The sequence below is a fragment of the Chiloscyllium plagiosum genome, unplaced genomic scaffold (assembly GCF_037043375.1).
Source record: "Chiloscyllium plagiosum isolate Xiang-an unplaced genomic scaffold, Cpla_swu_hap1 HiC_scaffold_7, whole genome shotgun sequence".
NCBI lineage: Eukaryota > Metazoa > Chordata > Chondrichthyes > Orectolobiformes > Hemiscylliidae > Chiloscyllium > Chiloscyllium plagiosum.
Window position 1 is genome coordinate 105,129,263 of NW_028270145.1, and position 12,184 is coordinate 105,141,446.

Genomic DNA, 12,184 nt, shown 5'->3' on the forward strand with positions numbered 1-12,184 from the left:
CCTGCTGTGATTTATCTAGCCGTCAAGTTAATTAACAGAGGTTTTTTTGCCATATTGTGAAAATGAAAGGTGAAATTATATTGTAAGCATCTGGTTTCTGAAGGAAACTAAATTTTGAACCAGAAATGTAGCAAGGTCAGCCAGGTGGACCTCACAATATGAGTTCCCTGATTGGGGCTGTTAATTGGCCCACTCAGGGAACCCTGGCTGATAGATAAGAACAGTTATGCCAGACATGTTGTTCACTCTGAGAGCTGGCTCTGAGGGAACTGGATCAGTGTCAGGGACTCCCCATGTGTAAATAAAGGGTGACTTGGTGATGGGATACCGGCCTCCGTGGAGCTGTTTAAATAAGGATTGTCTGCACTTGTAAGACTAAAAATTTGGGGGAGATGGAGTAATGATAAATATAGATATTCAAAAAGAAGTAACAATACTAGTCTTATGAAAAAAATACTTATGGAGGCATAAAAGATGCTGTGCAAGAGTCAAAAAGATGTAATACATGAATGAGTGCATAGTGCACCACCAAATGGGATGTTGTTGGGAAGACTTGTTTGAGCTGCGAAGGAGCTGGTCAGGCTCCTCATAGTCCATGTAATAATGTGGACAATATTTACAGTATTTCAGTAAATGTATTGTAGTTTATAAACAGGACTCTTCTAGTTAGCCCAGAAGAGTGACTATCCTCATCCATGCTCCACAACAACTACTAGGCTCCTGTCCAACATCGTCTGTGCTTCTAAATTCTTCTGTCTGTATTTATTCTACACTGAGGGTTCATTCATTAAACTAGTGCTGCCAATATTAAAGCTTACAAGCTCCTGTTAAAGTCTCTTCATTGTCTCTCTTCAATATCTCTGTAGCCTCTTTGTGAACTCTCCATCATTGTGAACTAATCTTATGTCTCCACCTTTCCTCCTTTAAACCGTGTAGGCAGCCAGTATTTGAGGATACTGAGTCCTGCTGCTAGGAATTGCTTGTTAAATCTCCAAGTCACTCCAATTATAGACATTTATTAAACTGCATTCTTAAAATCCACCTCTTAACCCAAGCTTTTGGTCAAAATCCTAATTTATTCTTTCTTAAATTGGAAGGCTGCATGTTTGACTATTTTGGCTAAGCCTGATTTGTGCTCAGTTTTTTGGAAGAATATCCACTGTAAGACCTAGCAAGATTTCTCACCATACCTTACCAAACGTGTCTTGTTAGCAATTGAGTCTGCCAGTGTAACCTCTGCCATGTTCGATTCTAGTCCCATCTTACCATGCAGCATTACCTGAACAACTCACCACTCAATGGATAGCCTGAATTCACCAACACCTCTTCCGCCCATGCCCATTGTGCATCCAGACAAGCACAGTCAGTCCGGAAGTGCAAACTTTCTGACTGTTTGTCCCAGAAACAGTATCAAGGGGAAATTGGTGCCCTGCTGTATGGGCGGGGACCTGGAGATCCTGCTGAATAGTGTGTCACAGAGACTTCCTTTTCCTCCAGGACCAGCAGAGAAGGTAATGACACCAAACAATGCCAGCCTGGTCTGAGATTGCTGCTTGGGTCAGTACAGTCTCAGTCATCTGGAGGAATGCCCAGCAATGTAGGAAGAAGGTTGATAATATTCTTCACTTCTCTCTGGTATCTCACCCTGCATTTTGGAAAGGCATATCAGGTCAGGTAAAGTACTGGGGAATGTTGCTGAACAAAGAGACCTTGGAGTGCAGATTCATAGTTGATTGAAAGCGGAGTCCAGGTAGATAGGATAATGCAGAAGACAAAGTTTGTGAGAAGATTTGTAGCTCGGGTGCTCGTTGTTGTGGTTCTGTTCGCCGAGCTGGGAATTTGTGTTGCAGACGTTTCATCCCCAGTCTAGGTGACATCCTCAGTGCTTGGGAGCCTCCTGTGAAGCGCTTCTAAGATCTTTCCTCCGGCATTTGTAGTGGTTTGAATCTGCCGCTTCCGGTTGTCAGTTCCAGCTGTCCGCTGCAGTGGTCGGTATATTGGGTCCAGGTCGATGTGCTTATTGATTGAATCTGTGGATGAGTGCCATGCCTCTAGGAATTCCCTGGCTGTTCTCTGTTTGGCTTGTCCTATAATAGTAGTGTTGTCCCAGTCAAATTCATGTTGCTTGTCATCTGCATGAGTGGCTACTAAGGATAGTTGGTCCTGTCGTTTCGTGGCTAGTTGGTGTTCATGGATGGGGATCGTTAGCTGTCTTCCTGTTTGTCCTATGTAGTGTTTTGTGCAGTCCTTGCATGGGATTTTGTACACTACATTGGTTTTGCTCATGATGGGTATCAAGTCCTTCATCCTGGTGAGTTGTTGTCTGAGAGTGGCTGTTGGTTTGTGTGCTGTTATGAGTCTTAGTGGTCGCAGTAGTCTGGCTGTCAGTTCGGAAATGCTCTTGATGTATGGTAGTGTGGCTAGTCCTTTGGGTTTCAGCATGTCCTCATTCCATTGTCTTTCCCTTAGGCATCTGTTGATGAAATTGCGGGGGTATCTGTTTTTGGCGAATACATTGTATAGGTGTTCTTCTTCCTCTTTTTGCAGTTCTGGTGTACTGCAGTGTGTTGTGGCTCTTTTGAATAGTGTCTTGATGCAACTTCTTTTGTGTGTGTTGGCCATCAATAACCTCAACACCAAGGAGAGGGAAGCACTAAAATCACTAAGAAACGATAAGAACATAATCATACTACCAGCAGACAAAGGCAGAATGACGGTCATCCTGGACAAAGCAGAGTACATCCAAAAAGCACAACAACTACTTGCAGATACCAACACCTACCAAAAGAGGGAGTTTGACCCCACCCCACAGCTCACCAATAGGATAAACAACACACTGAGGAACCTACAAAAAAACGGACAGATAACCAAGTTTGACCTACAAAGAATGAAACCTGAAAGCAACAACACCCCCAGATTCTATGGACTACCTAAAGTGCACAAACCAGACATCCCACTCAGACCCATAGTATCACTACCAGGGACACCATCACACAAACTGGCTAAAGAACTACAACAGAAACTGAAACACCTGATCAGCGGACCCACACGCAGATGACAAGCAACATGAATTTGACTGGGACAACACTACTATTATAGGACAAGCCAAACAGAGAACAGCCAGGGAATTCCTAGAGGCATGGCACTCATCCACAGATTCAATCAATAAGCACATCGACCTGGACCCAATGTACTGACCATTGCAGCGGACAGCTGGAACTGACAACCGGAAGCAGCAGAGACAAACCACTATAAATGCCGGAGAAAAAAATCACAGAAGCGCTTCACAGGAGGCTCCCAAGCACTGAGGATGTCACCTAGACAGGGGACGAAACGTCTGCAACACAAATTCCCTGCTCTCAAACAGAACCACAACAATGCAGAAGACATTTGGTATGCTTTCCTTTATTGGTCAGAGCATTGAGTACAGGAGTTGGGAGGTCATGTTGCAGCTGTACAGGACATTGGTTAGGCCACTTTTGGAATTTTGTGTGCAATTCTGGTCTCCCTCTTACAGGAAGGATATTGTGAAACTTGAAAGGGTTCAGAAAAGATTTACAAGGATGTTGCCAGGATTGGAGGGTATGAGCTGTAGGGAGATGCTGAACAGGCTGGGGCTGTTTTCCCTGGAGAGTCGGAGGCTGAGGGGTGACCTTTCAGAGGTTTACAAAATCATGAGGGACATGGATAGGGTAAATAGACAACATCTTTTCCTTAGGTTCGTGGAGTCCAGAACAAGACGGCATAAGTTTAGGGTGAGAGGAGAAAGATTAAAAGGGACCCAAGGGGCAACGTTTTCATTCAAAGGATGGTGTGTGTATGGAATGAGCTGCCAGAGGAAGTGGTGGAGACTGGTACAATTATAACATTTGAAAGCCATCTGGATGGGGACATGAATAGGAAGGGTTTAGTGGGATATGGGCCAAGTGCTGGCAAATGGGACTAAATTAGATTAGGATATCTGGTCAGCATGGACGAGTTGGATTGAAGGGTCTGTTTCTGTGCTGTACGTCTCTATGACTCTATGACTCAGCGGTTATCTCATTACAATAAAAAAAAACTCTCTATAAAGTGTACTCTTTAAGTGAAGATTCTTTGTGTGAGATTTAATGTATAAGCATGAAATTATGTTCCCCTGAGGGCTGACTGTAACAGTAATGAATGGCTCATTTTAGCTAAAAGAAAAAACTCTAACTTAGTCAAATGAACTAATATGTCTCCATGTACAATCTAATGAGACCTTGTTTTCTTTCAAACTGGATTTGAGAATCTTTTTAAGCAAATGATGTTACATCTGAAAAGGTGTGTGTAAATATGTATTTCTCCTCTTCCACTGTAGATCTGCATTGAATGAGCAAGAGAATGCGATAACCTGTTACTGAGCCCATTTTCCATTTCTTAGACACAATCCATTGAGCTCTGATACACTCGGCTGTATTTGACTTCTGCAGTCATGTCCTATTGCATTGTTTGCTGACTGTTGTATTGATAAAAATAATTTTCCTCTTGCATTTATGCTAAAGCGTGCAGATAAGAACCGAGGACTTTGAGTTTAATCACTTTCCTTTGCGTCTGCCCTTTACAATTTTCTCTGTGAATGTCATGCTATTATGAAGAGATTTGCTGTCCGACACTGTGATTGTAAACAGACAGTCAATTAAATTCAAAGATATCTTTCCACCTCAGTGCCATTTCATTGTTGCCATTTCTGCTCTTTTTTCTCCCCGTAGATATAATGAGCAATATTCCACCAACCATTAATACTTCTGGATTAAGATTCTGGATCTTCCTCCAGGCCACCGTTGACAGTGTTTCTGGGACCCACAATCAGTGAGAATCAGGCAGGTCAGAGAAACCGATAGGCAAAGTGGCTTCCGAAACATTTTGTGTTTACCACAAGCCCCGGATATGGACCAGATTTTCTCTTTTCCTGTCCTCAAAGTCCAAGATGGCACCACCAACAAGGTAGACTGCGTTTGGAATCCTGGGCCTGTCCACTCCAGATGGCCGCTTTCTCCTTTCTCTCCTTACCCTTTTTATTTCTTTATCTTTTCTTCATCGTGTTGGCAGCAAGTGAGAAAGTGACGTTGCGCAAGAGAACAGCTGGAGCGGGACTCTTGACGAGGCAGTGACCTGGCTTGGTGGTGAAGCCAGAGACCCCTGGTTGTGGTAGGCCAGGAGCGGGGACTCCTTACTGTCGTAGGTCAGGAGCAGAGACTCCTGATTGTGGTAGACCCGAAGTGGGGACTCCAGGTTGCGGTAGGCCCGGAGTGTGGACTCCTGGTTATTGGCGAGGCTATGGCAGCAGTTCCTGGTTGTGATAGGCCAAGACAGGGACTCCTGGTTGTGGGAAGCCTGAACCAGAGACTCCTGACTATTAGCATGGCGATGGCAGCAGCTCCAATTGTGGTAGGCTGGGAGCAGGGACTCCTGGATATCGGCGTGGCGATGGCAGAAGCTCCTGATTGTAGTAGACCCAGAGGGGGGACTCCTGTTGTGGAAGGGCCGGAGGTGGGACAGCTCATTGTGGTAAGCCTGGAGCAGGGATTCCTGGATATGGTAGACCCAGAGCGGGGACTCTTGGATGTGGTAGGCCCAGAATGGAGACTCCTGGTTGTGGTAGGCCTGGAATGGAGACGCCTGGTTGTGGTAGGGATGGAGTAGAGACTCTTAGTTGTTGTAGGCCTGGAGTGGAGACACCTGGTTGTGGTAGGCTCAGAGCAGAGAATCTTGATTATCAGCGTGGCAATGGCAGCAGTTCCTGGTTATGGTAGGCTCGGAGCAGGGACTTCTGGGTATGGTAGGCTCAGAGCATGGACTCCTGGGTGTGGTAGGCCCAGAGTGGGTAGTCCTGGTTGTGGTAGGCCCGGAGCAGGGACTCCTTGTTGTTGGCAAGGTGACAGTGGAGCTAGGGATTCTTGGTTGCAGGGTGAGTGTGGATGGGACCTGGCATCAGCAGCCCGTGGGTGGGGTGGGCTCAGAGATGAAGAGATGTTACCTGAAGAACAGTGATTCCATGTTGGCGGGAGAGGGGTGGAGTCACAGGTGTCACCAGTCAGCCAGCTCAGGACTCATGGTGGAGACAGTGGATTGAAGATGGAGCTTTATCTTTTCATTTTTAAAATATTCAAATGGCACCGGATTGTAGCAACAGCTGAAGCTTTTCACTGAACTTTACTGTGTTGCTCATTGTACAGTACGAGTGACAATAAATCATCATTCACAAGAAGAAGCAAAGCCTGAAAAAAGTTGTAGCTCCAATATGTCATAACAGGTCACATGACCAGCAAAAATTCTACTTCCCATTGATGAGGAAGTTCCGTCAGACAAGTTGTACCAGCCAGACTCACCTGAATTTCATTAAGAGTTTAGATCAGAGTGGTGCTGGAAAAGCACAGCAGGTCAGGCTGATGAAGGGCCTGACCTGCTGTGCTTGAAGGGCTTTTGCCCGAAACGTCGATTTTCCTGCTCCTCAGATGCTGCCTGGCCTGCTGTGCTTTTCCAGCACGACTTTGATCTAAACTCTGGTTTCCAGCATCTGCAGTCCTCACTTTTGCCTAGTTGAATTCATTAAGAACTACCTTGAAGGGGTCTTTTTAAAACCTACCTCTTTGACCAAGCTTTTGCTTATTGTCCTTTCATCTCTTTAGGAAAATTGATGCCAACTTTGTTTGAAATGACTTCTGTGAATCACATTTGGCATCTATTTAAAGATGCAACATGCAGACTAACACTATATAGACAATGTTTCTAAGTGACCTTGAACAGAAATAGGAGAAAGTGAGGACTGCAGATGCTGGAGATCAGAGTTGAAAGGTGTGGTGCTGGAAAAGCGCAGCAGGCCAGGCAGCATCCGAGGAGCAGGAGAATCGACGTTTCGGGCATTAGCCCTTCTTCAGGAGGCTGAAGAAGGGCTTATGCCTGAAACGTCAATTCTCCTGCTCCTCGGATGCTGCTTGAACTGAAATAGGACGATATTATTGAAGATCAGATCAAAAGGAACAAGTAGTCAAATTGATTTGACTAGCGTTGTGGATAGTGCTGAAGGATGTTGTGGGTTATGGAGGAATATAGATAAGATGCAGAGCTGGCTGAGAATTGGCAAATAGAGTTTAATGCGGAAAAGTGCGAGGTAGTTCACTTTGGAGGGAGTAACAGAAATGCAGAGTACTGGGCCAATGGTAGAATTCTTGGCAGTGTAGATGAACAGAGAGATCTTGGTGGCTTGGTGCATAAATCCCTGAATGTTGCCACCCAGGTTGAAAGGGTTGTTAAAGAGGCATTTGGAGTGTTGGCGTTTATTGGGAGAGGGATTGAATTTCGGAGCCACGAGGTTATGCTTCAGCTGTACAAGACACTGGTAAGGCTGCACCTGGAGTATTTTGTGCAGTTGCGGTCACCGCATTACAGAAAGGATATGGAAGCTTTGGAAAGGGTTCAGAGGAGATTTACTAGGATGTTGCCTGAAATGGAAGGAAAGTATTACAAGGAAAGGCTAAGGGAACTGAGACTGTTTTTGTTGGAGAGAAGAAGGTTGAGAGGTGACTTAATCGTGACATATAAGATAATCAGAGGGTTGGGTAGGGTGGACAGTGAGAGCCTTTTTCCTCAGATGGTGAAGGCTAACATGAGGGGACATAGCTTTAAATTGAGGGGTGATAGATTTAAGACAGATAGGAGTAGTTTCTTCACTCAAAGTAGTAGGGGCGTGAATAGCCTGTCAACAACAATAGTAGACTTGCCAACATTAAGGGCATTTAAATGGGCATTGGACATACATATAGATTATAATGGAATGGCCGCTGCACCTGATGTGACCTCCTCTATATTGGGGAGACAGGCCGCCTACTTGTGGAACATTTCAGAGAACACCTCTGGGACACCGGGACCAACCAACACAACCACCCCGTGGCTCAACACTTCAACTCCCCACCCCCCCCCCCCCCCCCCCACCCCACCACCCTTCCCCCACTCCACCAAGGACGTGCAGGTCCTTGGACTCATCCATCGCCAGACCATAGCAACACGACGGCTGGAGGAAGAGTACCTCATCTTCCGCCTAGGAACCCTCCAACCACAAGGAATGAACTCAGATTTCTCCAGTTTCCTCATTTCCCCTCCCCCCATCTTGTCTCAGTCCCAACCATTGAACTCAGCACCACCTTCCTAACCTGCAATCTTCTTCCTGACCTCTCCGCCCCCATCCCCCACTCCGGCCTATCACCCTCACCTTAACCTCCTTCCACCTATCGCATTTCCAATGCCCCTCCCCCGCGTCCCTCCTCCCTACTTTTTACCCTAGCCTGCTGGGCACATTCTCCTCATTCCTGAAGAAGGGCTCATGCTCGAAACGTCAATTCTCCTGCTCCTTGGATGCTGGCTGACCTGCTGGGTTCAATTCCAGCCTTGGGCAACTATCACTGTGGCATTTTCATATTCTCCCTGTGTCTGTCTGTGTGGGTGTCCTCCCACAATCCAAAGATGTGCAGTTTAGGTGAATTGGCCATGCTAAATTGCCCATAGTGTTCAGGGATGTGTAAGTTAGGTGCATTAGTTAGGGGTAAATGTAGGGAAGTGGGTTACTCTTTGGTGGGTCAGTCTGGACTTGTTGGGCCAAATGGCCTGTTTCCACACTGTCAGAATTCTATAATTTAAGAGACTGTACCAGCTTTGTATGACCTGTACTTGCCTATTTGCATCAGTCTTAAGGCTCAGTTTAGCTCAGTTGGCTTGCCAAGCAGTGTAATGCTCATAGTGTGGGTTCAATCCTCACACTGGCTGAGGTTACCATGAAGGGCTCTCCTTCTCAACCCCTTCCCTTGCCTGATGTGTGGTGGCCCTCAAGTTAAATCAACACCAGTCATTTCTCTTTAATGAGAGAGCAGCCTATGGTCTGGTAAGACTATGGACAACTCACATAGCATACAGATCAGCATGGAGATAAGTGATTGTGGCCTTAAGTTGCAACTTGGAAGTAAATGGGCTGAAAAATAGCAATTCAGAACAGAATTGAATTTATCACTTGGCAGAGAGTCAAAGGTGAAATAGCAGCAGATAGTTTAAAACTGAACATTATGTGGGTCTTTATTATGCTGCAGATAAAACCTCATTTTTATAATAAAATCTATCCTTGATATGTTCTAATATTTACCATTCTTTCCTTAGCCTCATATGCTGCTTTTTTGAAAATAGATATTATTTTCCAACAGCCACTCAACCATTCATACATGAAATAGCCTATTTTCGAAGATGCTTTTATCATGTGTGATTATTGTACAGTACAACAAACTGCAAACAAATCAAATTTCCACATTCTTCAGGTTCAGACTATCAGATTCTCTGCTCTGCCAACAGTCTGCTATTTCCACTCTGCTGGTTTGTGGTGTGACACCCAGGTGAATATTTGTAAGTGATCTTCCTATATTGTTGGCAGGAGCATACTGTGAGTTCACTGGAACCACTGCCTGTGACATAACGTCCCTTGATATCAGCAAAGAGTTGCTTCATGGGAGTATGAAGATAGCTTCTCGCTGTTGGAAGTAAACAGTTTTGTTAACCTGGACAATTTAGCATGAATGACTATCTAAAAGGGAATTGTGTACAGATGGTTCCTTTCCAACAACTCAGTTTCTTGATTTGATTTGATTTTGGATTTGAGCATGACTGAACAGGGACAGGGGTGAGTTATCAAAGTAACCAAACATTAACAACGGCAAAGGTGCAGTGGACCATAAATCAGAAGATAGATTTGTACAGGACACTATCATAGTTCTCAGAAATATCGTGTATTAATAACTACATTGAACTGCAGTGATCTGTTATCCACGAAAAATTGCTCCCACTTTCAAATGAGAAAGAAGTTATAATCGTATTCCAGCTATCACCACCTTAGGGCATCTCAAAGCACTTCAAACAATATTTTTGAAATATAGTCATTGTTGGAAAATAGGAAAGGTGGCTACTGTTGTGTAAGGGCTTCAGGACCCAGGAGCAACTTCACAATAATGTCACAGCGATGTGCATCACTGTGTATAAATAGTACAGTGTGGATGGAGTTGGAACAGATAAAATTAGAACACATACACTCTAGAAGACCTTGTATAAGCATTTTGATATGAACACACAAAGAAAATAGATTAAACCTTACCTTAATGTAAAAATATGTCAGAATATGTCTATGTGCCTCAGTATTTTGTACTAATGCATAATAAACCCTGTTATTTTGAAACCTAAGTCTGAAGTCAGATTTTGATCCAACTTTTCCTTAACTAGTCTGTTTGAACTTAAGTGACATGATAAAACAGCAAACAGTTTGTTCACAGCAAGATCCCATCATCAGCAATGTGACAATGTACAGATCTTTTCTTTAACAGCTGTAAGTAGACTGCTGAATATTGATAAGTCATCAGAGAGAATTCCTTGTCTGTTTTTTTTAAGAGGTTACTACGGAATCTTTGGCAAAGGGAAGACAGAGTCTTCTCAAGTTAGGGCCTCATCCAGAATCCAAGGGATCAGCTGAGACCTTGGGCTCAATCCTTATGAGGAGGGATGGAGGGGTGCAGGGGTTCTTGAATGCACAATATTTTAATGTTGGGGTGAGAATGTTATCCACATTGCCACAGTTGCAATGTCAAGGGAAAATATGACCATCACCCTTTGACATTCAATGGCGTTACATATACTGAATCCCCACAATCAGCATTGGGGGTCATTACCATTGACTGAAACTGGACTGGTCACATAAATGTCACTGTGGCCATAAGAGCAGGTCAAAGGCTGGGAATCCTGCAATAAATAATTCACCAGCTGACTCCCTAAACCCTGTCCTCCACTTACAAGGTTCAAGGAGTATGATGGAACACTGCCTAATTACAGTCAGAGAAACAGGCCCTTTGGCCCAGCTTATCCATGCTACCCAGTTTTCACAATTAAGTTAGTCCCATTTGCTTGCAGTTGATTTGAATTGATTTGATTTATTGTCATGTTTACCCTCAATACAGTGAAGAGCTTTGTTTGTGAGCAGAACAGGCAGATCAGAGTAAACAAGGACACACAGATCACAGGGTGAAAAAAATATTATACAGAGGCATAAAGCTTACAAGATACAGGGCGTGCACTAGGCAAGGTCAACATTACCAAGGTCAGCATTATTTGAAGTTAAACAGTCCATTCATCAGTTTAATAACAGCCAGGAAGAAGCTGCTCCTGAACCTGCTAGTGCACATATTCAGGCTTCTGTATCTACTGTCTGACAGAAGAGGTTGTAGGAGATCATTACCAGGATGGGAGGTTCTTGGATGATGTTGGCAGCCATTCCGTGGCAGCAAGCCATGTAAATGGAGTCCATGGATAGAAGGTTGGCTTGCGAAATGGTCTGGGCTGTGCGCACCATCTTCTGCAGTTTCTTATGGTTGCATACCTGGATAGTATACTTTCAATGGTGCATCTATAAAAGTTGGTGAGGGTCCTTATGGGCATGCCAAATTTCCTAAGCTGCCTGAGGAAGAACAGGCATTGTTGTGCCTTCTTGACCGTCGCATCTAGGTGGGAAGTCCAGAACAGATTGTTGATTATCGTCACTCCAAGCAACTTGAAGCTCTCCACCCTCTCCACCTCAGTTCCATTGATGTAGATGGGGGCGTGTTCTGCTCCTTTCTTGTACAATGAAAGGGGAGTGGCCAGTTCACCCAGTTCAGGGTTTTGGTTTGGTTTGGTTTGGTTATAGCAAGCTGTTTTGTTTGCAGTTGCTTGTTAAGTTTTAGCTGGGGATCCAAAGAAGTAGTTCCATGCTGATCCTTCCTCTCTTTGACATCTCTCCTGTAAGAAACTGCGTTTGATTTTATCTTTTTAGCTAAGGGAGTGTTTGTGGGAATGTAGCAAGTATTTGGAACAGCATCATTAAGTTGTGATAGAGCTAATTGCATTTTCAGATAGGTTAAGTTATTCTAAATTTTTTTTTAGATTCGATTCCCTACAGTGCGGAAACAGGCCCTTCAGCCCAACAAGTCCACACCGACCCTCCGAAGAGTAACCCACCCCCCCCCCCCCCGACTAATGCACCTAACACTATGGGCAATTTAGCATGGCCAATTCACCTGACCTGCCCATCTTTGGACTGTGGGAGGAAACCGGAGCACCCAGAGGAAACCCGCACAGACATGGGGAGAATGTGCAAACTCCACAC